Source organism: Sus scrofa, chromosome 14, assembly GCF_054392235.1.
Source record: "Sus scrofa isolate SSC_HxYL_T2T_F1_AM1 chromosome 14, Sscrofa_HxYL_maternal_Yorkshire_Landrace_v2.0, whole genome shotgun sequence".
Lineage (NCBI taxonomy): Eukaryota > Metazoa > Chordata > Mammalia > Artiodactyla > Suidae > Sus > Sus scrofa.
Window position 1 is genome coordinate 41,628,702 of NC_139396.1, and position 26,886 is coordinate 41,655,587.

At 45.1% G+C, this 26,886-nt stretch overlaps 1 protein-coding gene and 1 long non-coding RNA gene across 3 annotated transcripts in view; both read left to right on the plus strand.

Annotated features, from left to right (window-relative positions):
* SH3RF1 (SH3 domain containing ring finger 1) overlaps positions 1–26,886 on the plus strand; it is a 138,891-nt gene that overhangs the window by 12,648 nt on the left and 99,357 nt on the right. The window lies entirely within an intron of this gene.
* On the plus strand, positions 19,169–25,776 carry LOC146396509 (uncharacterized). Its single transcript, XR_014826512.1, has 2 exons — positions 19,169–22,348; positions 22,655–25,776. It is a non-coding gene; the product is annotated as an uncharacterized LOC146396509 (long non-coding RNA).

The following is a 26,886-nucleotide window of genomic DNA, read 5'->3' on the forward strand; positions in this document are numbered from 1 at the left end:
GTCTTGTTTGTGAAGGGACCTTGTCTTTTCCTTCCTGCTGCTCCTCCTCCTGTGGCCCCAGCAGACTGACCTTCCCTCCTCAACCCCCTCTTTCATGATATGGGGGCTTTTTTTTATTTCCCCCGCTCACCCTCCTCCCACCCCTCCTTCAGAGCACCAAGAGGATGGCTCTTAAATAGATACTAAGGTTGTTTTCTCCATGTTTGATTATTTTTCTATCTCCCAGCCTTTTTATGTGACTAGACCCATTTCTGGCTAAATAAGTGCATTTATGTAACTGAGAACTTTTCAATGAATTTTGAAAATGCAGCAGCAGTGAAGAGCTTTGCTGTGCTTCAACTTTCAGTAAGTTTGTGTTTGGTTTTTTTTAATGGAGATTCTATTCGTGGTTAAAATATTCACTTTCTATTTTTGCGGGGTGAGAAAGACTGAGTGAACATCTTATGAAGATGATCATCTACTGTGTTTTAAAAGGTCTCTTGGGAGTTCCTGTCTTGGCACAGCGGAAACGAATCCGACTAGGAACCATGAGGTTGTGGGTTCGATCCCTGGCCTCTCTCAGTGGGTTAAGGATCTGGTGTTGCTGTGAGCTGTGGTATAGGTTGCAGACGTAGTTGGGATCTCGCATTGCTGTGGCTATGGCATAGGCCGGTGGCCGTAGCTCCGACTTGACCCCTAGCCTGGGAACCTCCATATGCCCAGGGTGCAGCCCTAAAAAGACAAAAGACAAAAATAAAATAAAATGAAATAAAATGTCTCTTGAGGGTAGGGAATGGGATGGACTGGGAGTTCAGGGTTGGTAGATGCAAACTATTAGTTTAGAATGGATAAGCAATGAGGTCCTACTGCACAGCACAGGGAACTGTATATAATCTCTTGGGATAAAACATGATAGAAGATAATATGAGAAAAAGAATGTATATATGTGTGTGATTTGAGTCTTTGCTGTACAGCAGAAATTGACAGAACATTGTAAATCAACTATAATAAATTTTTTTTAAAAAGTCTCTTAAAAAGTCTCTTGAAACAGGCATTTCAAAAGCTTGTTGGTAACTTATTCCAGTGCCTTGCAGTCTTCAGCGCCAGGAAGTTCTGTGTGTGTGTCAATTATAAAGCCCTGTCCTTGCAGTTTAATCACATTCCTCTCATCCCTCCCGTCCCTAATGGGACAGGAATGTCCCTGGTCCACGATGGGCTCCTCCTTAGGCTCCTCATCTGCACATCTGCTGGATGTCCTCCTAGGACCTGTTTCCTTGAGTTTGGATTGTTTCGGCTGCCCACCAGCTTCTCCTTGCACTGGGTTCACGTCCCGACAAGCTCCCAGCCTGGTCTGAGGTTCTGAACTTGCGGTGGAAGGACGGTCACGTGACCTTCCCAGTGTGGTGCTCCTGGTGCAGCTTTAAAATAACTCACTGTGCTGCTGTTTAATGCTTTGCCCAGACCCTCAGGTTTTCTCCTGTATTCCTGTAAATTTGGTTTTCGCCCATCTTGACGCTTAGTTTTTACCTCTTTCCTAATTAAACCACCTCCTGGGTCTCTAATCCGTGTGGCTGTGTCAGTAACTGTCAGTGAACTGAACACTGTCGATCCCAAGCCTTGTTTCTGTGATAGGTAACTGTCGTTTATGCAGCCTTGACCTTAAACACACATGTAACTTGCTCATTACATTAACTTAGACTGTCCTCTGCTCTGATAGGTTATTTGTCCTTTAGTTGGTGTTTTAGTTTTGTCTCTGGTACCAAGTTATAAATTTCTTGAGGGCAGGAATCTTGTGATCCACGTCTCTTTTCTGTTGTCGACATTTGAAAAAGTCATGGGAGTTCAGTGTAGGACCTCCGTCTTCGTGGCCTTGACAGTTCACATCCCAGAACCCCAGGTCCACCTGGACTCTTCTGTCTTCATCTGCAGTGTCCTTCCGTGCACTTGATTGTGTTCCTTCTCCATCATCTAAGTCAGCTGCGAATGCGTTTCCAGAGGCCCTTGTGAAACGAGACCATCATTGGATCCCCTCTGGAGGATGGCCCTCAACACGGGTGACATCCAGCACGGTAGTCTGGAAGTTGTGTCTTCCTAGTTTATTAGAATGTTCTGAATTGAATCAAAAGCCTTATGCAAATTCAGGTATGTGATCTCTTATCTCCTGTCCCCCAGGCGCATCGTCAGTCTGACACAGAGGAAGGGGAAGTGGGTGTTATGGGAATTAGCTGCCAAGTGGTCAGGTTGATTTTTACCAGACACCTTGATCCCCCTGCTGGCAAGTCTGCTTTTGGCCTGAAAATGTTACCTGTGGTAAAGGCCGAGGTTTGAGGCAGAGAATCCCGATCCTGAGTGAGTCCTGGGTCAGCAGTCCCGCAGGTGGTTGGAAGCACAGGTGGCATGTGGTTAGCAGCTACACCTCCACACCCTAAATCCCACCAGAGGCAATGTCCACATTCAAAATTAAATTAAAATGCCTGAAAATGAAGCAGAAAGGGGAAAGCAAAGGGCAGTTAGGAGAATAAATTAGCCCCAAGGGGCTCTTTCCAGTTCTGCAGTCCTAAGCCGGCTATGGTAGAGCCATGACCCTGGGCTCTGCGATTCTGATACTTGCAAGGCTGAGTCCCTGTGAGTGTTAACATATCAGCTATTTAACTGTAATGCATGGAACTACCTTGCGTTATTTTAACCTCTCTCAGGAGACTGAGCTCGTGACACTCACACATAGGTAGCACCGGATCAGCCTCATTATAGGTGAGAGAGACCAGTCTGTCTTAAGGCATATCCAAAAGGCTTGGTGATCTTAGGAATGCCCCACACTTTGACCTTCAGGTGGGCTGTAAATGGAGAACTTTCTGTCCAAGGAGTGGGTTGCCATGTGAATATTTATGGTGTGAATTTGCTTGTGTTGCTGGGTTGGCTTATTTAAGTTTCTTCTTTGTGAGCCTACCTTTCGTTACTTCCTGGACTGGGAAGCAGGTTTATTTTTCACGTTAAGCTGCTATGTAAATTTCTCAACCCGCTGGCAGCTATTTTCTCCTTCCTGTAGAGGTACAAGGTTGGGGTCTGGGCAGGAAATGCCGCTGTTGACAGCTAGCTGGTGACTTGTCTGTTTGGCTGCAGCCCACCTGTGATCCACTCGTGCTTTTCTAACTGGGGTCTATTGGCCAGGGTGGGATTTACTTAACATGCCTTAGGTTCAGTGATGTAAGTTGGAATTGAGAAGGTATGAAAACAGGTGGTGATCCATTCGTGCAGTGCGCATTTCTTCCCCATGCTTGCATTGAAAAGTCACCATTTCTGGGACATTACCAGACCCACAGAGATATTAAACCAAAGAATAGGTAGGTGGGTTAAAGAGATATTAAGCCCAAGATTAATTTTCAGCTTGATACTTAATGGCAATCTTCCCAGGCAGTTGAGTGTTGCCTGACAAGTATGCAGAGTTGCCAGTTATTGGCAGCTGTGTGCTGGATAATGCAATTTGCGAAGTTGGGAGTTATTAGATCACCACTGTCTACAGTAGCTTTAGGTTGAAAATAGTAGCGATTTTAGTTGGATGGCAAAGTCACTTTTAAATGGTCTGAAATCATTTTAGGAGCTGATTCTGTGGATTTAAGAAAGTAAATTCTGGACCATTGGACCTTGGGGAAAAATATGTAACAAGATGTGTGTGATCTTCAAAGAGCGAGGTAGTGTTTTAGTAACATTGTATTCTGTTTGTTGCATCCAGGCTAGCAGAGAAGGAATTCCTTATGTTCTCAAAGAACTTGTTTTGCACTGATATCACCCTCTGAAAAAGGAAGCTGTGATATGTTTCATAAACTGGAAAACTCAGCATGCCCTAAAATATGAAAATGCAGGGCTTCCTTTTACATTCGAAGTACAGCCTGAAACGTCAGGCTTATTGCCTTCCTTCCAGGGTTCCCGTGAACGGGAAAGCAGACTCCCGGCCCTGTAGACATATAATCTCTCGATTATAGTCTCCGAAGGATAAATACACTTATTTGGCTCAAACACACATATCAAAGGTGATCTGAACAATAACATATAGTTTTGATGAAGGAATATGTTGGGCTTTTCTTTAAAGTTTGAACGAAGGATGACTCCCCACACAGTTTTGTTAATAAAATAAACAGGGGCTTTAAGACTGGACTCTGCAGCCTTAAATCATTCACAAGTAATGCAGCAGTTTTCTGGACAGATTGTGTTTCCTCACAAGGAAGGAAGCCACCTTTGTTCTGAGTCCCAGACGCATTCCTCACAGGTGAGGCCACCTGGTTCCTTTCAGGAAAGGGTGCTGTGGACCCTCCCCTGCATTCCAGCCCCCAGTCCCAGGTTCCAGAGCAAGGCTTACAGGTACCTGTCGATGAGGGGATTTTGAAGGACGAAAGCCCACCCCAGGGACTTGGTGAAGCATGAACGGACAGTAAAAGACAGTATGCTTCTGTTTTTCAAATAGCCTGTTCAAGGACAAAGGACTATTCACTCCTGGATGACTTTCATGTGGTGACAGTGAAGGAGAGGATGGGGGTCATTTCGTTTTGTGCTTGATTTTCAGGCTGCTTGACTGAGACCATTTGAAACCTTAGTTTTCAGTTGTTCCAGACTAGCAAAGTCACCGAGGGACGTGGGCTTGGCGTGTTCATGTCTTTTTCCTCGGGAAGACGTTTAAGAGGTAGCTCCCACCCCTGCACAAGCTAAAGAGGGAAGGCGTTTCGAGAGTGTCAGGTTAAGCTCTGACTAACCCACTGTGTCTCCCAGAGTCCCTGGCATTTCCGGTCCAGGTGACTTGATGCCTCTTGTTCAAAACTGCTCCAAGGTTATTCTGAAGCCCGGTACCTGGGTCCTGCCCTTTCTACCCCCTTATCTGTGCCACGCCCATGTCTTTTGCTCCAGTCACACAGGCTGTCCTGCAGTTTACCTGCCCTCAGCCCTGTCTGGAAGGAAGAGCCCCTTTGGCTCCCAGCTGTGAGGACCAGAACTTGCATTCATTTATTTCAGCTTGAATACTGCCTGGTGCTTAACAGGCCCTCAGTAAAGAATCAGTTAAGTTCACAGATTGGTGAATGAGTTTTACGTAAGGTATGTTGTTGGTCTTCATTACACTGCAGACCTCATGTTGAAAAAATGTGGCAAATGGGAAAATGATTGTGACTCATTCAGATGTTTAAGTTGGAACCGAGAACTTTTCTAGATGAGTGAATTAAAGTGTCATACATGCCTATTTGGCCATTCATTGTGTATTGCTTTGTTTTGTGAGGATAAATGTGGAATGATTGAAAAAATAATCTTTGCCACGAGCCCTTTTGTTCAACCTAAGGGATGAGCAACGTGATTTCAGACGATGGCAGCGCCTCTGTTTTTAGCTTTCGGAAATGAATACAGCTCTGATCACTGATGGTGCTTCAGTTCCTGAGCTGTGCCGACTCCCAGAATACAGATAATGAGGGTGCTGGGAGGGGCTCTTTTTCACTCATTTCTGCAAGTCCTGTGCCTCACATGCCCGGGGGTGGAGAAGCGACATTGTTTTCCATCCCTGCAGCTGTGTGAGGAGTGGGTGGAAACACCTAGTCATCGCAGCTGTGTCGTGACTCTGGCGAATTGAGTGTATGATGTGACGGGTATAGAAAGCGGCACTCAGCCACCCTGTTCCCCTTCACAGAGTCACACTGCCGACTGTTGGGCCAGCTACTGTGGGTTAACATCAGAAGGACCTTTTCTTTTCCAAGTCTGGTCGTGGCTGTATGTGTTTGTGTCACATCAGGGCTCATGGAGTGGCTCCCATGGGCCCTTGTGTCTCACTGGTGGCTGCACCAAACTCCATGAGCTGCCTCTCTTTGTGATTTGGGGAGTGGCCAGCAGGGGGTGGGTCTTTATGCTTCCCACTTCCTGATGACTCTGTGCTTCCGCACGTACTGGGACAGGGCCCACTTGCACCTAAATTTAGAGGATGTTCCCCCACTGCCCAGTGGAGGGGGAGATCACTGGGACTTGGCAGTGCAGATTGTGCTGGTGTCCCATCAGGTGTCACAGCCCCTGCCAGGTGTGCAGCTCTGAGCCTTTGCTGGGGCACATGGCTGCCTCCCTCTCCCATTTCCACCCCCTGTGGTCAGCTCCAGGGTGTCCAGTACCTGCAGGAAGTTCATGACACTTCCTGGGACAGATCTCCTCTTGGGCCCTTGAGTCTCAGGACGGCAGAACTGTTCTCTTGGCCCATGCGGATCACATTTGGTTGGGGGTGCTTCTCCCACCCCTGCAGGGAGCTGACCTCAGATCAGGGGAGCTGCATCCACTCCACCTGCAGGCCCTCCTGGCATGCTAGGCACTGATGGTCCCTGTCCTGGGTGGGGCCCCTCCAGCCTCACTGTGGATGCTGCTGCCATTCGTTCCCTTGGCAGACACTGCTTTGAGAGGCCATCCCTCAGCTGATCTGGTGGCCACTCCTGCCCTCCCTCAGGCCAGCCTCTTCTCCTTTCCCCACCTGCTTCCCTCTTGTTTCCCCTTTCTGTCCCTCTGCCCTCTCCGGCCTGTCTCCAATTCCAGGATTTGAGCTGTTGGCCTCAGTCATCACGTTTTCCCAATTAGCCCATCAGGCTTTATTCTGTTAAATAGCCCTTCATGTCATGTCTTGTTTTTCCTTTTTAGGGCCACACCTGTGGCACATGGAGGTTCCCAGGCTAGGGGTCACCTAGGAGCTGCAGCTGCCGGCCTACACCATAGTCACAGCAATGCTAGATGCGAGCCACATCTGCGACCTACACCACAGCTTACGGAAATGCCAGATCCTTAACCTACTGAGCAGGGCTAGGGATTGAACTTGCATCCTCATGGATACTAGTCGGGTTCATTACTGCTGAGCCACAACAGGAACTCTTTGTTTTTCTTTTTAAATTAAAGAATTTTACACAATTTTTAAAAGTTACTTTCCATTTGCAGTTATTACAAAATGCTGACTCTGTTCCTCGTGTTGTACCCTATACACCTTGAACCTCTTTCACACCCAGTAGTTTGGACCCTCCTGCCCCTCCCCCTCCCCAGGTAACCACTAGTTCTCTGTATCTGGGAATCTGCCTCTTTTTCTTTTTTTTTGGATGTTACTGGGATGGGGTATAGTTGATTCACAATGTTGTGTTTTAGGTGTACAGCAAAGTGAATCAGTTATATATGTGTTCCTTTCTCAGATTCTTTTCCCTTACAGGTCATTACAAAATATTGAGTAGATTTCCCTGTGTTGTACAATAGTTCCTTGAGAATCTGCTTCTTTTTTGTTACATTCACTTGTTTATTTTCCTTGATGTCCTTTCTCAATTCCTTCAGCACATTTGATTTCATGGGTAGAACAAAACCAGGGGAGAGTGAAGCACATGGTCAGAGGTGACTTTCTCCAGACTTTAATTTTCCTGCAAAAGGAAACTTTGTCTTTTTCCAGCTCCCTGTCTAGGTGAAGAGCTGTGTGATTATCCACATCTTCCACCAGCAGTCTTGCAAGATGGTCACATTTGCCAGGGAATTATTTTATAGATGAAAAAATTTGAGTTGGCTTTTAGTTTCAGAGTAAAATAATTGCTAGTTAAATGACTTACATTAGTGGATCAGACCCAGTTAATGTAAGCGTGTGCCTCTCTTAAAATAAAAGTTGAAAAATTGAATTTGTTCCTTGGTAATTTGATTTGTAGGAAGTGCGGAACAAAGGATTCCAAACAGGGCTTTTAAAATCAGCACTAATTAATTGCGTGTGCAGATGCACCAGGGAAGATTTGGAGGCAATTAGTCTCATTATGTTTAAAATACAGTTGCGCGCCTAAATAGATCACCACACCCGCAGGCCTGCCTATCTTTTTCTACTTTCTCCTTTAGGCATCTAGTGAATTTTTTGGCCATTAAGCATGACCTCGTCAGAGTCTGTGGAGCAGAACAGAGTGACAGACTGTAGAGGAGTGGCATTGCACACCTCCAGCTCGGCAGTAAGGCTGTTCAGCAGCCTAGATGGGGACACTAAGATGTGCTGGGGACAACTTAGGTTCTCTACCCACCCCCCCTTGCCTTTTTTTTTTTTTTGGAAGTCTGCGCTCTCGCTGAAATATTTTTCTCTTGCTCTGACTTGGAGTAAACTGTAACTGAATCTTGTTTCTGAACATGATGAAGTGATTTGAGTTTGAGAGTAAAAGTTGAGTAAGTAGCACCTTGCCTAATAATATACCCTTAGCATGGAAGACTTAGCTGCTGGCCAGCTGAAGGGGAGGGTCAGGTGGGAGGGGCCAGGTGGGGGGGCAGATGGAGGGAGCCAGGTGGGGGGCCAAGTAAAGGCCAGGTGGGAGGAGGTAGGGGTAGATGGGCTTCTGGAGTCGTTTTATACCTGCCAGGTCTTCAACTGTTGCTGCTACAGTGGATGTGACAGTCCTTCAAAACCATGTTTTTCTTTTTGACTTAAGTACAGGAGACTGAACCAGAGACATTTTTTCTGTCTTTTCATTAAAAAGTAAAGGGAACCACTTTTCTCTTCTGTAGATTCAGTTTTATGGGAAGAACTGTTGAAGGTGGTCTTCTGCAACTATTCCCCTATTGCCCTTCCTTTGGTTTCTGGTAGCACTAAAAATGATTTATAAATTACATTTTCAGTTTATAGGCTGTCCTGCCGTTACAAGACTACCGTCTTTATTCCCTACCTACCACAGCGATTTTGCTTTTCCCTGCAGCTGCATTGGCTGTATTTCTGATCATATTATTTGCAGCAGAAACTGAGGTTTTCTGTCATTGCTGTCTTAATAGCTGGATTGTGTGGTTTTCTCCAAGTAGGTTTTCTCCTACAAAGACGGATCTTGAGGACCCATGGCGGTGGCATTTTGGTTTTCTGATTTTGGTAGTTCTGGTGTAAGAACAAAGCTTACTTCATCTGTGGATTTAGGTAGCAGTGGACAAATTTAGACGAAGATTTGAAACACAGACATTTGAGTAGATAGGTCACTGGGCAATGAGGCTTGTTCACGGTTTGCCTGTGGACACAGGCTTAACTCTGAGTAGCTGTTCAGAGATGACAGTTCAGTTTTCCTTCTTGGAGGTTGCTTTGCCAAAGAGTTGGTGTTTGAGAAGTTTATTCTTTAATCTTTGAAATAAAGCAACTCTTTTTTTTTTTTTTTTCCTTTTTAGGGTTGCACCCTCAGCATATGGAAGTTCTCAGGCTAGGGGTCAGATCGGAGCTACAGTTGCAGGCCTACACCACAGCCACAGCAGCACTGGATCTGAGCCATGTCTTTGACCTGTGCTGCAGCTTGCTGCAATGCAGGATCCTTAACCCACTGAGCAAGGCTGGGGATTGAACCCACATCCTCATGAAGACAAGTCAGGTCCTTAACCCACTAAGCCACAACAGTAACTCCAAAACCACTCATCTAATCATGGTAAACATACCCAGATTCTTTTAAGGTCGAGTCAAATTTTGGAATTTGGTTTGTAATATGGCAGAAGATAAATATGTTCTTTTAAACAGATGTCAGTGCCCGTCATGCTGTTATTATGCCAGAATATATGCTCATAGAACATGGATGTGTTTGGTGTACTTACCTCCATGTGTTGGGTGACCTCTGTACATGACCTGGATTTTGCATAACCTTTACCAAAAATGGCATAACTCACACTTTTGCTTTGTTATGAATTTGGTGCATTTTTTTTTTCATGCAAAGTCTTATATATTATACTCTTTTCTTTTCTTTGGTTTTTAGGGCCACACCTGTGGCATATGGAGGTTCCCAGGGGTCGAATCGGAGCTACAGCTGTCAGCCTACACCACAGCCACAGCAACATGGGCTCTGAGCCATGTCTGCAATCTACACAGCACCTCACGGCAACACTGGATCCTTAACCCACTGAGTGAGGTCAGAGATTGAACCCACATCCTCATGGATACTAGTTGGGCTCTTTAACCACTGAGCCATGACAGGAACTCCAATCCTCTTTGTTTCTTATTATCAAAATCTTAAATAATAGCACAATTTAAAAATATTGAAAGAATGAACAGGTTATAACAACAGAACTGAAAACCACTGCTTAAGTCTAGAAACATTGGGGTTGCCATTGTGTCGTGGTTAAATTTGTGCAACTTAAAAAAAATACTCTGTCCTGTGTATTATTTTATTAGCCTCCACATAGTATATTTTAAATATTATCTTAAATATTACCATATGCATGTTGGTTAGTTAGGACACAATTTTGTGTGTCTTTCCCCTTTAAGAATTCTTGTTATAGTTAGATGAATTTCAATGATTAACTTATGGTCTGGGAGAATTTAGATTGATTGACATTCTGGCATTGGTAGTATAGTGCATTCTTGAGTCCACACAAAAAAAAAGATGTATTGTGAAACCCCAGAATTGGGTAGAAAGAGATCGTCTGTGTAGTGGCTTTAAAAAAAAAAAAAAAAAAAAAAAACTGGGAAGAGCTTTTACAAAAGCAGCAGGAAGTTCTTACTGAATCAGCACCGGGCCATTGTGTAGAGGGGTTTGCAGATTTCTAATTAAGCCCCTGAATACTTATAGTCCTCAATTCACATGGAAAAATTTTAAAATGGTGGTGAGGCTCCTGTCCCTGTGTGTTTGTGTAGGGCAGTTATATGTAATGACTTGATAGTGAAAATTAGGAAAAAAAAAAAAAACATGCATGGAAACAGCAAGAAAAATTGAAATAGAGCATCTTTTAAAAAAACAGTAGAACGCACAAGCAAAAAGTCACTCCGTGTAATTTCAAGATCAGACAGAGGGATGGCCAGAGCTTAATGGGAGCGTGTAGAAGCCTGTTGCTAAATCAGAAATGAACAGGAATGTGGCCCAGAACCTCATTTACTGCTCTTTAGTCTGTTGCCCTAGAGACAGACTTCACATATTGACTCTGGCGATACACACGCTTGCCTCTCTGCAATTATTGAAGTGAAAAATCTGAATTTGTGATTTGAAAATGTAAGTTTACCATCGCTGGGGCTACAGATTACATTTGTGGTTGGGTAGGAATTTCCAGAAGCTTCTCCGTCACCTTTTGGAAAACCATGAAATTAAAAAAAAAAAATCAGAAATGAATTCTGATTCTAAAGAGTTCAAATAGGAAAACACAGTAAATGAAAGCAAGCCCGGGACAGTGGCTGCTGAGATTGATTTAAACGTCAGGCACTGTCTCATGTTGTAGCAGGATGAGGTAACTGGAGTATGGAGATAACAAAATTAACCGTCAGGGGAGTGCTGAAAATATTGTTTAAAGATTAAACTGAGAGAATTCGCCTAAAATGATCACGATCCCATGCCACTCTAATTTTAAATGACACCGCCAAGCGAGTATTTCTGCTTCCCTTTACTCTGTCTGCTGTGCCTTGCCTCTCCGTGTTTTTGTTATTCTGTAGTTGCAGTGAAAGTGACATTTCAAAGCTTTTTCTTGAAAAACACTAATCCAACTAGGGATTGTTTAAAAAGTGTCAAATGAAAAAAAAAAAATCCTGGTGTTGAAGCCTGGACAGCTCTAATGGAAATGAATTCTCTTCCCTGCAGTGCTATTTTCTGGACCACCTGCGTCAGAAACACCAGGGTGCTTATTAAAAATGCATGTTCCTAGTCCCCCTTCCCCCACCCCCCCCCTCCCCAGGGACCCACTGGTTTCCTAGGGTTGGGACTTGGGAATCTGTATTTTGAACCAGTTCTGGGGCTAATGTTTGAGGAAAAACTCTTCCATGATGTAAATGTAGATCTTAGCTGTTAAGGCACACAGATTTTAACGTTTCAAATCTCTCTCTCCTTTGGAAAAGAGGAAACTTTGGGAAGTGGCATCTCATCCAAAAAATAGCGTTTGATAGTAAAAGATTCTGTAGATGCTAGATCTTGGGCCACTGTACAGGCAAGGTGTCTGTGTGTGGGGAGGAAGGTTTTCATATAAAGCAGTTTTGTGTCTGTGATTAAATCACACAGCAGATCAGTGATTGCTGCAGTTTTAGGCAGAGTACCTCCCCTTTGGGGAGAATGGCAGAGGGTCATTTATCTTACACGTTTTACTCTTCTGTTAAAGAAACATTTTCTGATTCAATTAGAAAACCATTTGATGAATCATATCCCTTCTTTCCCACCCAGGGACCTGATGTGTAGTATTTTTGGCATATAAGTATTATTTTTTATAACAAAATCTTCAGTTCTCATCGAAAATACGATTGAACTAAAACTTCATCTCCTAAGTTTTAGAAACAATTTTTGATGCTACGCTTTCTGCTCTTCTCACTACCTGGTCATGAGTTTAGGGACCAGCTATAGAGCGGAGAAGCTGGTTGATTTTCCAGGGCTCCAGGGCCTATGTGGGTAGCCAGCCCCCCTCTCCTTGGAAGTATAGTATTTCACTGACCTGCTGTCCATGGGCCTGGGTGATACTGCAGGGGGGTCTTGGCCCTGGGTTTTGAGGTTCCATTTCAGAAGCATGGTCATGTTCTTTCTTTGGTTTGGATGGGTTTCTGGAGCCACTGAACTTGGCCCAGCCCAGGTCCTGTTGGCTTCCCTGTGTCTCTGCGTGGAACCCAGGTGCCCATGTTGGTGGCAGGGCTGACTTAAGCATATCTCCTTATTCACATGCCTTCCAGCCCTTCTCCCCTCTCAGGCCATGACTTCAGGAATGGTAATTTAAAAGACAGCCAGCATACCCCCAGATAAGGTCCGACAGTCCTGGAGAGAAGTGGGGCTAAAATTCACTGCCTATCTGCCGAAGAGTGGGTTTGGTGAAGAAAATCTATGCAAGTCCCTTCTAAATAGTATTGAGTCTGCATTTCCTGGATTAATTTGAAAGTTTATTTTTATTTTTTTTTTGGCCACACCCATGGCATGTGGAAGTTCCTTGGCCAGGAATTGAATCCCTGCTACAGCGGTTGACCCAAGCCACAGCAGCGGCAACACTGAGTCCTTAACCACTAGGCTTCCAGGGAACTCCTAATTTGAAGGTTTAAACTGAGGTCCATTTCACATAGACTTGAGCCATTGGCAGAGCTTTAGATTATCCAGCCCCTAGTTAACATTTACAAAAGAAGGCTTCGCTCCTTCCTGAGGCCTCTGTGCCGTGAGAGGGATGCTCCGGTGTTTGGTTAGGTCTGGATGAGGATGGTGATGAGCTAGGGCTGTGTACCAGTGGGGTGGGCGGGAAAGGCACAGAGCAGGTTGGCAGCCCAAGTGGGAAACAGTTGCTCAAATGCCATCTTTTTAGGGCCACACCCACAACATATGAAGGTTCCCCAGGCTAGCGGTCAAATCGGAGCTGTAGCTGCTGGCCTACACCACAGCTCACGGCAACATCAGACCCTTAACCCACTGAGTGAGGCCAGGGATCAAATCTGCATCCTCATGGATGCTAGTTAGATTCATTTCTGCTGAGCCACGACGGAAACTCCAGACTCCATCCTTAAATAAAATAAGTGAAACTGATTGATCGTCGTAAAGCTGTGAGAGGTTTCATTTGACTTTCAGAAAGTCGATCTTCTCATTCTGGGTGTAGCTATCCTTAGAGAGTTTGTACTCTGTGATCCTTACTGTTGGGCTTCATTATTGTTAAAGAAACCTTTTTTATTGATGGGTCTTGTGTTATAATTTGCAGTCAATTAATTGCAGTTTTCCCGAGAACTTCAAAAGAATGTTCACATTTCATTGAGATGAACGTGTTTGATGAGGAGGCAGACACTGTAATGCTGGAGAGGTTGGAAGCTTTAACCCTTAGATGGTGCCTTTTAATTTCTTCAGAAAAGTCTGTGAACAGCTGTGTAACAAAATGTGCAAGTTTAACATTATTCTGGTACACTTGACTTCCTGGGCATCAGTCTCTTTTTGCACGTCACTTGTGCACCTGGCCTTTAGGATGTCCCTCGTGGTTGACGGGAGATGTGTGATGTTGACAGAAACATCCCTTATAAATAAAGTGGGTCAATTTGTAACTGTTTTTGGGGCTGCAATCGTGACTAAACAGTGACCCACATGTGGGTCAAAAAATTCCATGCTGAGGCCAGAAGTGAGTAGGAGGAAGATCACTGAAGCATTGATGAGGTGAGCCAGGCGTATCTGGTGGGGTCTAGGCTTTGAGAACTGGCCAAGGGTAGCACCGAGGGCTAAAGCTCTCAGTTTTTTTTTTGTTTGTTTGTTTGTTTTTGTTTTTTTGCCTTTTCTAGGGCCACTCCCGCGGCATATGGAGGTTCCCAGGCTCAGGGTCTAATCAGAGCTGTAGCCGCCAGCCTACGCTAGAGCCACAGCAACTCAGGATCTGAGCCAGGTCTGCAACCTACACCACAGCTCATGGCAACGCCGGATCCTCAACCCACTGTATAGTTCTCAGTTTTGAGAGTGCGTGAAAGACCAGCATCGTATCTGGAAACTGCAAGGGGTAAAGGAGGGAAAGAAAAAACAGAATTGGCGTCTTTATGCCTGAAATCTGATGGACCATAGCCTTCTGCCTGGTGGGATGGGGTGCTGTACCAGGCCCAGCTCCCATGCCTCCCCACAGTGCCGCCCTGGGGGTGGGCACCGGTCCCCATGCTGCCCTGCAGGGGCCAGGCATTCTCGGGGCTGGTACACCTTCCCCTGATGTCCCAGAACGTCCTTCTTCAGTTCCCAGAGGAGGTGGTGTCTGTGCTGTTTCCTCTTGGCTTGTCCTTGACCTGAATTCGGGGTGTCCAGAAACTGCTGACATTTTTTTCTCTTTTCGTCTGACTTTGTATGAGGACTTGTGTGTGTACATGAAAATGTGTTTATCTGGAGGGAGGGTCCCCTGGGCTCCCCACCTGGAGTGTTGAGAGTCGCTGTCTGAATCATGCTGTCCCCTGGGTGGGGCTGCGTGCCCTCCGAGGTTGCAGCACTGGTTCCTCCCCAGGACGAGACCTCTTTCTGACCTCTGTCTCACCGCCTTCCTCCTCTGGCTGGTCTCCAGGCTGTCCGCTTCACTTCTCCGGACCCTCTGTAACTTGCCATGGATGGCTTCCTGATGGACCTCCCACCGTCAGCTGCGTTCTGGGTCTCATTCAAATCTGCACTTGGAGATCCGGAAACCTCCATAGCCAGTTCCCTGCTAGGTTTTTTTCCAGGAGAGTGGAGGGCTTTTCAGTACATAAAGTCACTCTTCTCTCTACCTTTAAGAAAGTCTCCCTCTGTTTCCTTTACCAAAATTACATCTCGTAAGGACTTCAGAACCTGGCATTGTACTAAGCTGGTTATTGTTGTGGGCAGCCACCTGTGGCCACATACTGCCATCTGTCCTCTGGAATAGCTTCACTTTTCTTGCCAGTAAATAAAGAGCACCTGCTGAGACTAGCCCTTGGGTGCTTCTTCTCTTTAAAAGGCTTCATGATGGTCAGCATGGGCCCCTTCCTGCCCTGCTCACCGTTTTTGTGCCCAGGAGCCTCTCCCGATGGTTTCCCCATCATCACTCCTCTGCCTGCTGGTTCTACCCTCCTCTTCCACGTCAGGGGACATGAATTACTCTGTGTGTCACAGCCGGTTGGCAGCACACTTTTGGCTCCTTCTGATGAAGCTCTTTCTAGGCAGCTGGCAGATTGTCTGCTCATTGAGAAGGGTGTGTGTTTGTATTTGTGTTTGTTTACATGCTTGTTACCGGCAGAGGATGAAGCAGAAGCAAAAGTTGGGCTGGCTAAACATTGTCTCTCTCCCATTTTTCTTTCTTTTTTCATTGCTTGGTACCAGAGATCATGGATATTCCTGCTCATTTTTTTTTCTTTTTCATTTGTTCAGGTTTTTCTTTTTGTATTGAAGTATAGTTGAGATACAGTGTTATATAGCTACAGGTGTACGATAGAGTGATTCAGTTTTTAAAGATTATGCTCCATTTATAATTTATAATATATGTATTATTATTTTGAAAATACTGGCTTTGTTTTCCATGTTGTACAGTATATCCTTGTAGCTTTTCTTCTACCTAATACTTTGTACCTCCTAATGCCCCACCCCTTTGCTGCCCCTCCCAACTGGTAACCACTAGTTTGTTCTATATCTGTGAGTCTGCTTCATTTTTGTCATAGTCACTAGTTTGTTTTGTTTTTTAGGTTTCACATATAAATGATAACATGCAGTATTTGTCTTTGACGTATTTCACTTAGCATAATGCCCTCCAAGTCTATCCATGTTGCTGCAAATGACATGATTTCATTCCTTTTTATGGCTGAGTAGTATTCCATTGTATATATGAACCACATCTTCTTTATCCATTCCCCTTTCAGTTATCATTTAGGTTGCTTTCATGTCTTGGCTGTTTTGAATAGTGCTTCTCTGAACACTGAAGTCCATGTGTATTTTTGAATTAGCATTTTTTTTTTTTTTTCAGATATATATCCAGGAGTGGAATTGATGGGTCATATGGTGGGTTTCTGTTTTTAGTTTTTTTGAGAAACTTCCTTATGGTCAGTCAGTTATTTGCTGGCGTTTGAGTCTGTGTATGTAGGTATGTATGTATTATTATTTTGTCCTTTTTAGGGCCACACCCATGGCATATGGAGGTTCCCAGGCTAGGGGTTGAATTGGAGCTCTGTCTACAACCTATACCACAGCCACAGCAATGTAGGATCTGAGCTGTGTCTACAGCCTATACCACAGGTCACAGCAACCTGGATCCTTAACCCACTGAGCAAGGCCAGGGATCGAACCCGCGTCCTCATGGATACTAGTCAGGTTTGTTAACCATTGAGCCATGACAGGAACTCTGAATCTGTGTATTTAACAGTTCATCATTAGAATGGTAAGAAACAGCACATGTATTTCCACATGCTTCTTCGTGTTATGGTCTCAGCCGAGGCCAGCCAGTGGGCGGAGTGGTCGGGGTGGAGCGTGGGGTCCAGTGTACCAGCCACATTCTGGGTCTTCATGCGTGTGAACCGGTGGGACTCTCAGCAGCACCAGGAGATCGTCACTGTTACAGTCTGGGTTTATGGATGAGGAGGTCAGACGCAGAGAGATTAACAAGTTCAAGGTCCCTCAGCTGGTGAGTGTGTCACCAGGAGCAGGTTAAGTGGTTGGTGACAGATGGCCCTGCCTTCTGAGGGGCTTCCCTTGACTCACACTCACTGTGTACTTGTGCTGCAGGCCTGGCCCACGGAGCTCCATGTCAGCTCCTGCTTCCAGAGGGGATGGGCCACCAGGTCTCGGGAGTGACACATTTCCCTATGCTCATGTCTCGCTGTCTGAGCCCTCGCTGGGTGGTGAGTGGTGTGGTCCTGCATGCCCCGTGGATAGGAGAAGGGGTCTGCCAGCAGCCTTGGGACTAGCGGGGGGCAGGGCACCAGCCTCTGCCCCAGCACAGTGACCACACAGTGCAGGCATCCTGACCCATGTGGTGTCCACCGTGGTTTTGTTGCTTATGATGCAGAGGATGTGTCTTTTTTTTTTTTTTTTTATGCTTTTTAGTCCCACACCCAAGGCATATGGAGGTTCCCAGGCTAGGGGTCCTATCGAAGCTGAAACCATTGGCCTACACTACAGCCACAGCAAGGCAGAATCCGAGCCACATCTGCGACCTACACCACAGCTCACTGCAACTCCAGATCCTTAACCCACTGAGTAAGGCCAGGGATCAAACCTGTGTCCTCATGGATGCTAGTCAGATTCATTAACCGCTGAGCCATGACAGGAACTCCCAGAGGACATGTCCTGGAAAGAAAGTGAAATTCCCCTGCAGTATGCTCATTATGATGTGATTTTTTTTCTTTCTTTTTTTTTTTTTTTCTTTTCAGGGTCCCACCTGCAGCATATGGAAGTTGCCGGGCTAGGGGTCAAATCAAAGCTGCAGCTGCCAGCCTGCACTACAGCCATAGCAACACCAGATCCTTACCCCACTGAGCGAGGCCAGGGATTGAACCTGGATCCTCATGGACAGTAGTCGGGTTCTTAACCCACTGAACCACAGTAGGAACTCCTATTATGTGATTTGTAATGATCGATGAATGATGGCAAGCTTTTCTGTAACAGGAAGAGTAGCAGGGTTGTAGGAACATGGATTCTGGAGTCAGGCTGCTTGGATTCAAATGCCAGCTCTGTTGAGGATTACCTGTGTGACCTGGGGCGAGTTACTTAAGCACCCTGTACTTTAATTGCCCCCTATTTGAATGGAAATAGTAATAGCACTTGTCATACAGAGTATCATCTAAAGCTGTGTGTGTATTGCTATTAGAATAGCAAGTAAAGAGTTCATAGTAAATATTGAATAAATGCTAGCCACTATTTTTTATCATGAATTTCATCATGCCACAGAATAAATGACATCTCTAGGAGCTTAACTGTAAGTGAAAAAGTTGGATGACCAGGCTAGTCTGTAAGGATGTCAGTGTGTTTTTACAGAAGCCAGGCTGTCGGAATGCTTGGGTTCTGATTGGTGTTTGTAAATTTCCATTGGTGTTCACCAAGGATTAGAAAAGTGTTGCTCTCAGACCTTTTTTTCCGCAGTTATAGATGGAATCCTGCTTTTAGAATGTCAAGGCAAAGGAACTTGTTGATTTAGTTATTAAACACACCTGTGCCCAGCAAACCTAGTGAATGAAGTGTTGGAGCAGCAGTCTCATCCCCCAGGGATGTCCACAGTGTCTGGACCCTTGTCCTGGACTGGGGATGTGTGTGCTGGCATCTAGTGGGTTGAGGCCAGAGATGCTGCTAAACGTCCTACAGTGCACAGGACGATCCCCACTGCAGAAAATCATTTAGCCTAAAACACCAGCAGTGCCGGGCTGAGAAACCTGACCAAGAAGTGGGAATCCACTCCCTGTGGACGGCTTCCCGTGGGAAGAGCCCCCTGAGTCTGGCCGGTTCCCTGCAGTGAAGGCTGTTGTGACAATTGAGACTGTTTCTGGATGGGGCCAGAGCTCCTGCTGACAGGCTGTGCATGGGGCCTGGCACAGTATGGTCCATGAAAAGCTTGGGGTCAGAAGTGAGTGAATCCATCCTTGCCCTGAAGCCTGCTATCATAGTACCTGTTTAGGGGCCATGAAGGTTCTTCCCCAAACCCACGTTCTCTGGGTGCTGTGGCAGGTGTATGGGAGCAGGGTGTGTGGTTCACTCCCTGTGAGAACCTGGAGCTTTGGTGCTGTGCCCGAGGTCTCTTCTCAGCACCATGCTTGCCTTTTGGATCCTTCCTTTCTTTCTCTCTTTCTTTCTTTTCTTTTGGTTTTTAGGGCTGAACCAGTGGCATATGGAGGTTCCCAGGCTAGGGGTCGAATTGGAGCTGCAGCTGCTGGCCTTGACCACAGCCACAGCAACATGGGATTTGAGCCGTATATGCTATTTATGCCACAGTTCATGGGAACCCTGAATGCTTAACCCACTGAGCGAGGCCAGGGATCGAACTCACATCCTCACGGATACTAGTCAGATTCATTTCTGCTGAGCCATGATGGGAACTCTCCTTCCTTCCTTCATTTTTTCTTTGACTATTTTTCTCCCATTTTAAAAATTAAATTTTTAATTGAAGTATAGGGGGAAGTATAATTGATTTTCAATGTTGTGTTTTAGGTATATAGCAAAGTGATTTAGTTTTGTGTATATATATATATATATATATATATATATCTCCTTTTTTAGGTTATTTTTCCCTTTAGGCTGTTACAAAATATTGAGCGTGGTTCTATGTGTTATGCAGCAAGCAGGTCCTTGATTTTGGTCCTTTTTTTGTGTGGTCTGGTCTTTCATCGCAGGGTATTTATTAGCAGGCGCCTGGAAACCTCCCCCTAGAGGCCAACAGCAGCCTCCTCCCTAACCCCTAGCCAGCAGGGACAATAAAACCTTTGGCACTGCAAGTGTCCTCTGGGGATGGGGTATGTATGTGCCCAGTGCAGGACCAGCTCTAGAGTAGATCTAGAGTGGCTCGGGCAAGGACACTGCTTTTCCAGGGGTGTCTAGGGGACTAAATGGATAGGTTTGGCAGAGTGTGGTAAGAGTGGAAAACCAGCAGCAGCAACAAGCTGGAGCGCTTCTCAGTTTCAGGGCCTCATAGGACAGGGATGGCAGGTGGGGGCCAGCTCAGAGGACAGGATGGGCCAGCAGATCGTACTTACAGGGACAGAAAATTCTTCACAGTGGTTCCGGGCAGCGGTAAAAATAGAGAAATCGAGGGGGCAGGAAGACCCTCAGACTTACCTGAAAGCTACATTTTCATTCTGTTCCTTAATGAAATGTCAGCTTGTAAGGGTAGAGCTGACACCTATGAAAGAGGAATGGTTTTGTAAAATAATAGGGCAGAGGAGATGGTTTGCCAATTAAGTTGCTCATTATGTGGAAGCTGTGAAGAAAATCAAGCAATGAATTATTGTGGTGAAATAGAAACATTCATCTTTCCAGAAACCAAATCACCAAAAAAAAAAAAAAAAACCCACTAAAATAACCAGATTTATTTTTCATGCTTAAGATGACAGTTCTTGTTCCAGATTTATTTTTCATGACTTAAGATGACAGTTCTGGTTTATCAACAAGTTAATGAGGTGAAGTGTGTAATAGATAAACACTCACCAGAGCACCTGCCTGTGGTAAGCTTTCAATACATGCCCGTTATCATTAGCTGTTAAAATGAAGACCGTAAATAATCATACTCAGAATGGTTTTAATGTTATTTTATTGTAATTCTTTGAAAATTGTGTAATGCACAGACTACATATTACCATCCAAATAACCATAATATTAAATTAACCAGAACGTCCCATTTACTCGGAGTAACCAGAGTTTTACTATAATCTGTGCCGTAGTAGGGTCTTGATATGTACAAGCAGGCAGTTCCTGCCATTGACCAGCAGAATCTTGGGTTCCATCATGTTGCAAGTTACAGTCCTGCGTAATGCTTTGCTGGACACGAGTCTTCCCTGGGGGTTTGAGTACATCCCTGAAGAAGGGTAAAATATCCAGGGGCAGCTGACTCTCAGGAAGAAAGCACAGTTTTCCCAGATTCCCTGCATCAGCTTCATTTGATGCAGCTGTGAGGGGTGCATGCAGTTGTTTCAGTCAGGGGGTCTCTGATCGGCTTGTTGAGGTCACGTGCTTGGGCCTTGCTGGGGGACTGTAGCTTAGGGCGAGATGTGACCCACGTTGGCCTTTTACTACAATTTCAAGGGGTTGAGAGACCTGGATTCATGGTCCGCCTTGCTGCCACCGCTGTTTAGCGTTGCAGTGTGACTGTGGCAAACCTGGGACCTCGTCGAGGCTCAGTGTCCAACACTAAGTGGGACACTAAGTGCACTCATGTTGGAGTCAGGCACTGTGTTAGGGCTGCAGACACCCCGATGCTCCCCGGCTCAGGCTGCCATTTCCCTAATTCCTGCTTGCTTCATGTTACTGTCCACATTGCTGCAGCAGTCCTTTCCAAATGTGCAGTCCTTTCCAGACGCAGCAGAGCACTAGTGCCCCTGCTTAAATCTCTGCCAGGCCTTCAGCTGAGGAGAGCAGAGCCCACAGTTTGGGCATGTCCATGGCCAAGGGGCCTCACCTCGCTGTCCTCCCTCATCCCTCCCCGGCATTTAGGATAGATGCTCAGGGCTGGTCCAGCTCACCCACCTTTGTACAAGCTGCGCTCTACCTGCAGCACCCCCTGGTCTCCCTGACTGGCTCCCTGGCCTCTTGCCCCCCCTCCCCTCAGCAGGGCAGCCAGCCCTTTGTTTCTGCCAGTACTCTCCACTACGTCGTGGATGTATTTCCACTCTAGAATTTTTTAAACTGTTGGAAAATGTTTTTTTTTTCACTTTTTCTCCTTCTAGACTAATGGGTTTTTAAAGATAAGACCTGGTGCTTAAATGTCTTTATATTTCTTATGTCAAACAGTGCCTGACAGATAGTGGTATTTGATGAATAGAGTTGAAGGAATCCATAATTGAAGAGAGATGGTCCAGGCCAAGTAGAAGGCGGCCTCAGGTGTTCAAGACTCTTCCGGGAGCAGAACTGGTCTTTGGTGGTTATGGCTTGTTGGTGGAGGAGTAACTGTCCTGTTGCAGCTTTGGGATCTTGGCAGTTTAGAATCTTCAGTAGAGGAGAGATGTCCTTGGCATTTATGAATGACAGATTTGGGGCAGCAAACATGATCAGATAGTGTGTAGTGGAAACAGCAGTAACAGAATAAGCGGACATTCTTGTCAAATGCTCATGGGCCATTACTGTCCCCAGAGTCTGTGTAGTTAAAGGCCTGTCACTGCCACTCCTGTGTAATGAGGTGTGGCTTCTGGGAAGGTGAGCAACCCGGGCATAGGTGCAGAGCTGCCCACCCTGAACTTGTGGTCCCCATGCTGTATCTTAGCATCTCCCAGAGCAGTGTGCTCATTGACCAAAGACATTGTTTTTTGACCAGTTGAGCCCAGTGTATTGTTTCTGTTTAATGACTTTAAACTTAAAGATCTCATTTCTGTAGAGTTTTTTTATTTTTATTTTTTATTTTTTTTTGTCTTGTTGTTGTTGTTGTTGTTGTTGCTATCTCTTGGGCCGCTCCCGCGGCATATGGAGGTTCCCAGGCTAGGGGTTGAATCGGAGCTGTAGCCACCGGCCTACGCCAGAGGCACAGCAACGCGGGATCCGAGCCGCGTCTGCAACCTACACCACAGCTCACGGCAACGCCGGATCGTTAACCCACTGAGCAAGGGCAGGGACCGAACCCGCAACCTCATGGTTCCTAGTCGGATTCGTTAACCACTGCGCCACGACGGGAACTCCATCTGTAGAGTTTTTTTAAAAAGTAGAGTCACTAGTATTTGAATAGTTAATATATTAAGATTAAAGGTAAGGTTTTCACTTTAGATGGAAATATTTCTAGACTTTTGTTGAAACACAGAGAACCATTTAAAAGAAATTTCCCACCCTGTCAAAATTAACTTCAGTTTATTTTGAGTATCCTTTTTGATTAACTTAGTGGATGAAGAACAAACCTTTTGAAATGCCTTTTACAAATCTGTTGCTTATTTATAGTGGATGGAACGTCCATGGCTCTTATTGGAGAGCTAGCGGTTGGGTAGGATACATTTTGACTGTTTATAAACACAGTATGGTTTGTTTAGACTTGGATCATTTAAAGTTATATTGAGTTAAACATTGTTTCTTTTAAGTGACCCATCCATATAAATACAATTAGAGGCTACAGTACATTTTCATATTTGTGTTGTTTCCAGTAAATCTTAATCCTGCTTGCAATTTGGCATTGATTGTACATTGGATATTTGCGAATAGATCCTGTAAACTCTCGTGGGCTGTAGTGGGGCTGGTTTGTTCACACTTGTGACGAGGTAGCGGGGGCGCTCAGTGAGTGACACTCTGTGGAGATATTTTCTGCTTCAGTGTTCTCTCCTGCCTCAGCTCTGGATATTTACAGGGGTGTCAGGAAAGCTTTCTGAGAACAGTGAGGTCGCACAGTTAAAAGTCCAGTGCTACAGGACTTGTGGGTTTGAAACAGTTAATGAGCATTGGTGGCCTCTAAAAAGAGGGTCGTGTATACATCCATTGCCAAATACATGTGACCACAGAACTGGGGTTTTCTAGTTTTGTTTTTTGGGGGGGGGGCGGTGTTTAGATACACCACTTTATATTTCTTTTTTTTTTTTTTTGTCTTTTTGCTATTTCTTGGGCCGCTCCCGCGGCATATGGAGGTTCCCAGGCTAGGGGTCTAATCGGAGCTGTAGTCTCCGGCCTACGCCAGAGCCACAGCAACGCGGGATCCGAGCCGCGTCTGCAACCTACACCACAGCTCACGGCAACGCCGGATCGTTAACCCACTGAGCAAGGGCAGGGACCGAACCCACAACCTCATGGTTCCTAGTCGGATTCGTTAACCACTGCGCCACGACGGGAACTCCCACTTTATATTTCTGAGTGTTCAAGGAACATGGTCAATTTGGGGAACAACAAAGTCATGTGTTTTAGAATAAATTATTACTTAAATGACTCTTTTGAAGATTGAGAAGTTGTTCCTCTGATCGTTATTTAAAGAAAGTGGCCAACGAAGTATTAGAGAATTGAGTTTGACAGAATTGTTCTTAATTAAATTCACATGTTTTAATTACTCTTTGCAAATCTCTTCACTTGATTAAAAAAAAAATGTAATGATGAGTCCGTTTTCCCACAACTGAGGTTGGGATTAAAATGTCATGGTTTATGTTTATTGGAAAGAAGTGACAGCTGAGACAGAGTTCAGATATATTTGGTTAACTAAACAGAGACCTTGAGAATTTCTGGAAAAACTAACTCTTTTGAAATAATGTAGAATTAACTTATTGGAAGTGAAACCATATTTCAGCCTGCCTGTAACAGAATGAATTATACCTACAGCAGCCTTCAGAATAAGGCTTTTTGGGATAAGCCCTGAAATGTGCTTATAGTCAGTATCAAACCCTTTGTGAACCTGAGAGAGAGAGCTCCTTGGTGGGGCTGTCGTGACTTTATTTTTATTTTTTGGTCTTTTGTCTTTTTAGGGCTGCACCCGTGGCATATAGAAGTTCCCAGGCTATGGATCGAATCTGAGCTGTAGCCACCGGCCTACTCTATAGCCACAGCAACTCCAGATCCAAGCCGTGTCCTCGACCTATACCACAGCTCATGGCAATGCTGGATTTTTCACCCACTGAGAAAGGCCAGGGATCGAACCCATGTTCTCACGGATACTAGTCAGGTTTGTTAACCACTGAGCTATGACGGGAACTCCTGTCATGCCTTTATTATTATTTTTCAATCAAAGTAAAGATATTTTCTGGTTTGTATTCTTGAAGCCATCTGAAATTTCTTTCAAGAACATATTTTATAGTAGTTCCCGTTGTGGCTCATTGGTAATGAACCCAATAGTATCCATGAGGATGCGGGTTTGATCCCTGGCCTCGTTCAGTGGGTTAAGGATCCGGCATTGTTGTGCGCTGTGGTATAGGTCCAGATGTGGCATAGGCCGGTGTCTGTAGCCCTGAATCAGAACTTCCACATGCTCTGGTTGCAGCCCTAAAAAGCAAAAAATAAACAACAAACAAACAAAAAAACCCAGGTTAAAAAAAAAAAAGTTAGCACTACAAAGTTCTAGGAGGTGTTTGTGGGATGATTCAGCAGGGTTAGCGTAGAACTCATAAACCAGAGCAAGAAGTCCAAGAGGTCGTGTTGTACAAGTATGGCGTGTGTCTGTATCTCTATGAAGGAGTGAAATGGCATGTGTACTAATTGATGATTATAGACAGTGGGCGGCCAACGGAGGGCCCCTGCTCATTCTGGAGCCTGTGAGTCTGTTGTCTCATGGCAAAGGGCAGTTAGGGCTGCAGATGGGAACAGGGTTGCTAGTCAGCTGACTTCGAGATGAAGAGGTGACCTGGGAGTGTCCAGATGGGTCCAGTGTAGTCCAAGGAGGAGCGAAGGTCAGAGTGATGCCCTGTGAGAAGCAGCCACTGCTGCCACTTTGAGGTGGAGGAAGGACCTATAAACCAAGGGACCTGGGTGACCTCTATCTAGGGGTGAAGGCAAGAGGACAGCGCCCCCCTGGAGCCTTCAGAAGGGGAGTATGGTCCTGCCCACACCTTGACTTCAGCTCAGGGGGACCCACTTTGGACCTTGGACCTCAGAACTGTAAGATGATGAATTTGGGTGGTTTTAACCCATGAAGTTTGTAGTAATTTGCTATAGCAGCCACAGGAAACTAATATGTGTGTATCCTGTGTTCTGTTTTGGTTGACCACCTGTATCTGAAGGTCACCTGGTTTTATAGCCAGTGTTTTCTCATATGGATTTTCAGTTCTTGTAGAAGATGTACTTTAAAATATGTATTTGCTGCTCCTGGAAACAGTTAAAAAGTGATACAGTGAAATGACTTGTTGAAGAAAAATAAGAATTGAAAACACATTGTTACTTTCATAGGAAATAAAATCCTTACTAATGTTCAGATCAGGCTTTTGGGATTCAGAACCACTTCATGACCCCAGGATTTATAGACTTCCCTGCGTTTATTCTTGTGGTATTATTTTTTTTAAAGTTTTCTTATGAATTTCTTGGATTGAAGCATTTTGGGATGCAGGAGATTGTCCTTATGAGTCCAGGGTGGTATGTTTCCCTGTGGGAAATTCCATAATAGCTCTCTGTTGGCGTTTGATGTTCCTCTAGAAGTGGCTGGCTTTATCTGTCCTGCCGCCTGGGGACACGTTGGCTTTGTTCTCAAGGTGTTTCCAGTCCACTGGGGGAGAGTAATTACGATCTGAGTGGGACAGTGGCACAGTGAGATGAAGAATGCAGAGGTTGAGGAACACTCAGGGGTCCCAGCTACTGCTACCAAGATGTTGTTTCAGGATATGAAAGGCTAATTCTGATTTTAAAAGAAACGTGTTGCTGGGGGCTCCATTACAAGTCATAAAGCATGAATTCCAACTTGACAACTGACACCTTTTAAGAAAGCCATTCCTGGAGTTGCTGCTGTGGTGCAGCAGGTTAAGGATCTGGCATTGTCTCTGTTGTGGCATGGGTTTGATCCCTGGCCTGGTACAGTGGGTTAAGGATCCACTGTGATTGTGGTGTAGGTTGCAGCTGTGGCTTGGATTTGATCCCTGGCCCGGGAACTTCCATATGCTGCAGATGCGGCCCAAAAAGAACAAAGAAAGGCACTCATTTTTGTAGCCATGGATGGTCTCTGAATCATTTTGCCATGTACCTATCAGTGAAAGATGGAATATTTGGTGACAGATACAGTTTATTCAAGAGGAGTATTTTAGAAATATGTGAAATAGGGAATAGTTCTTTGTTTCTTACTTGCCATTTCAAATCTATTTAGTGTTTAATAAATTGAGTTTTTTGAAAATAGGTTATTGATTAATGTTATGGTCTAATGATTTTTAAATTTCCTATTCTTTTTTTTTTTTTTTGGTCTTTTTTGCCATTTCTTGGGCTGTTCCCGCGGCATATGGAGGTTCCCAGGCTAGGGGTCCAATCGGAGCTGTAGCCACCG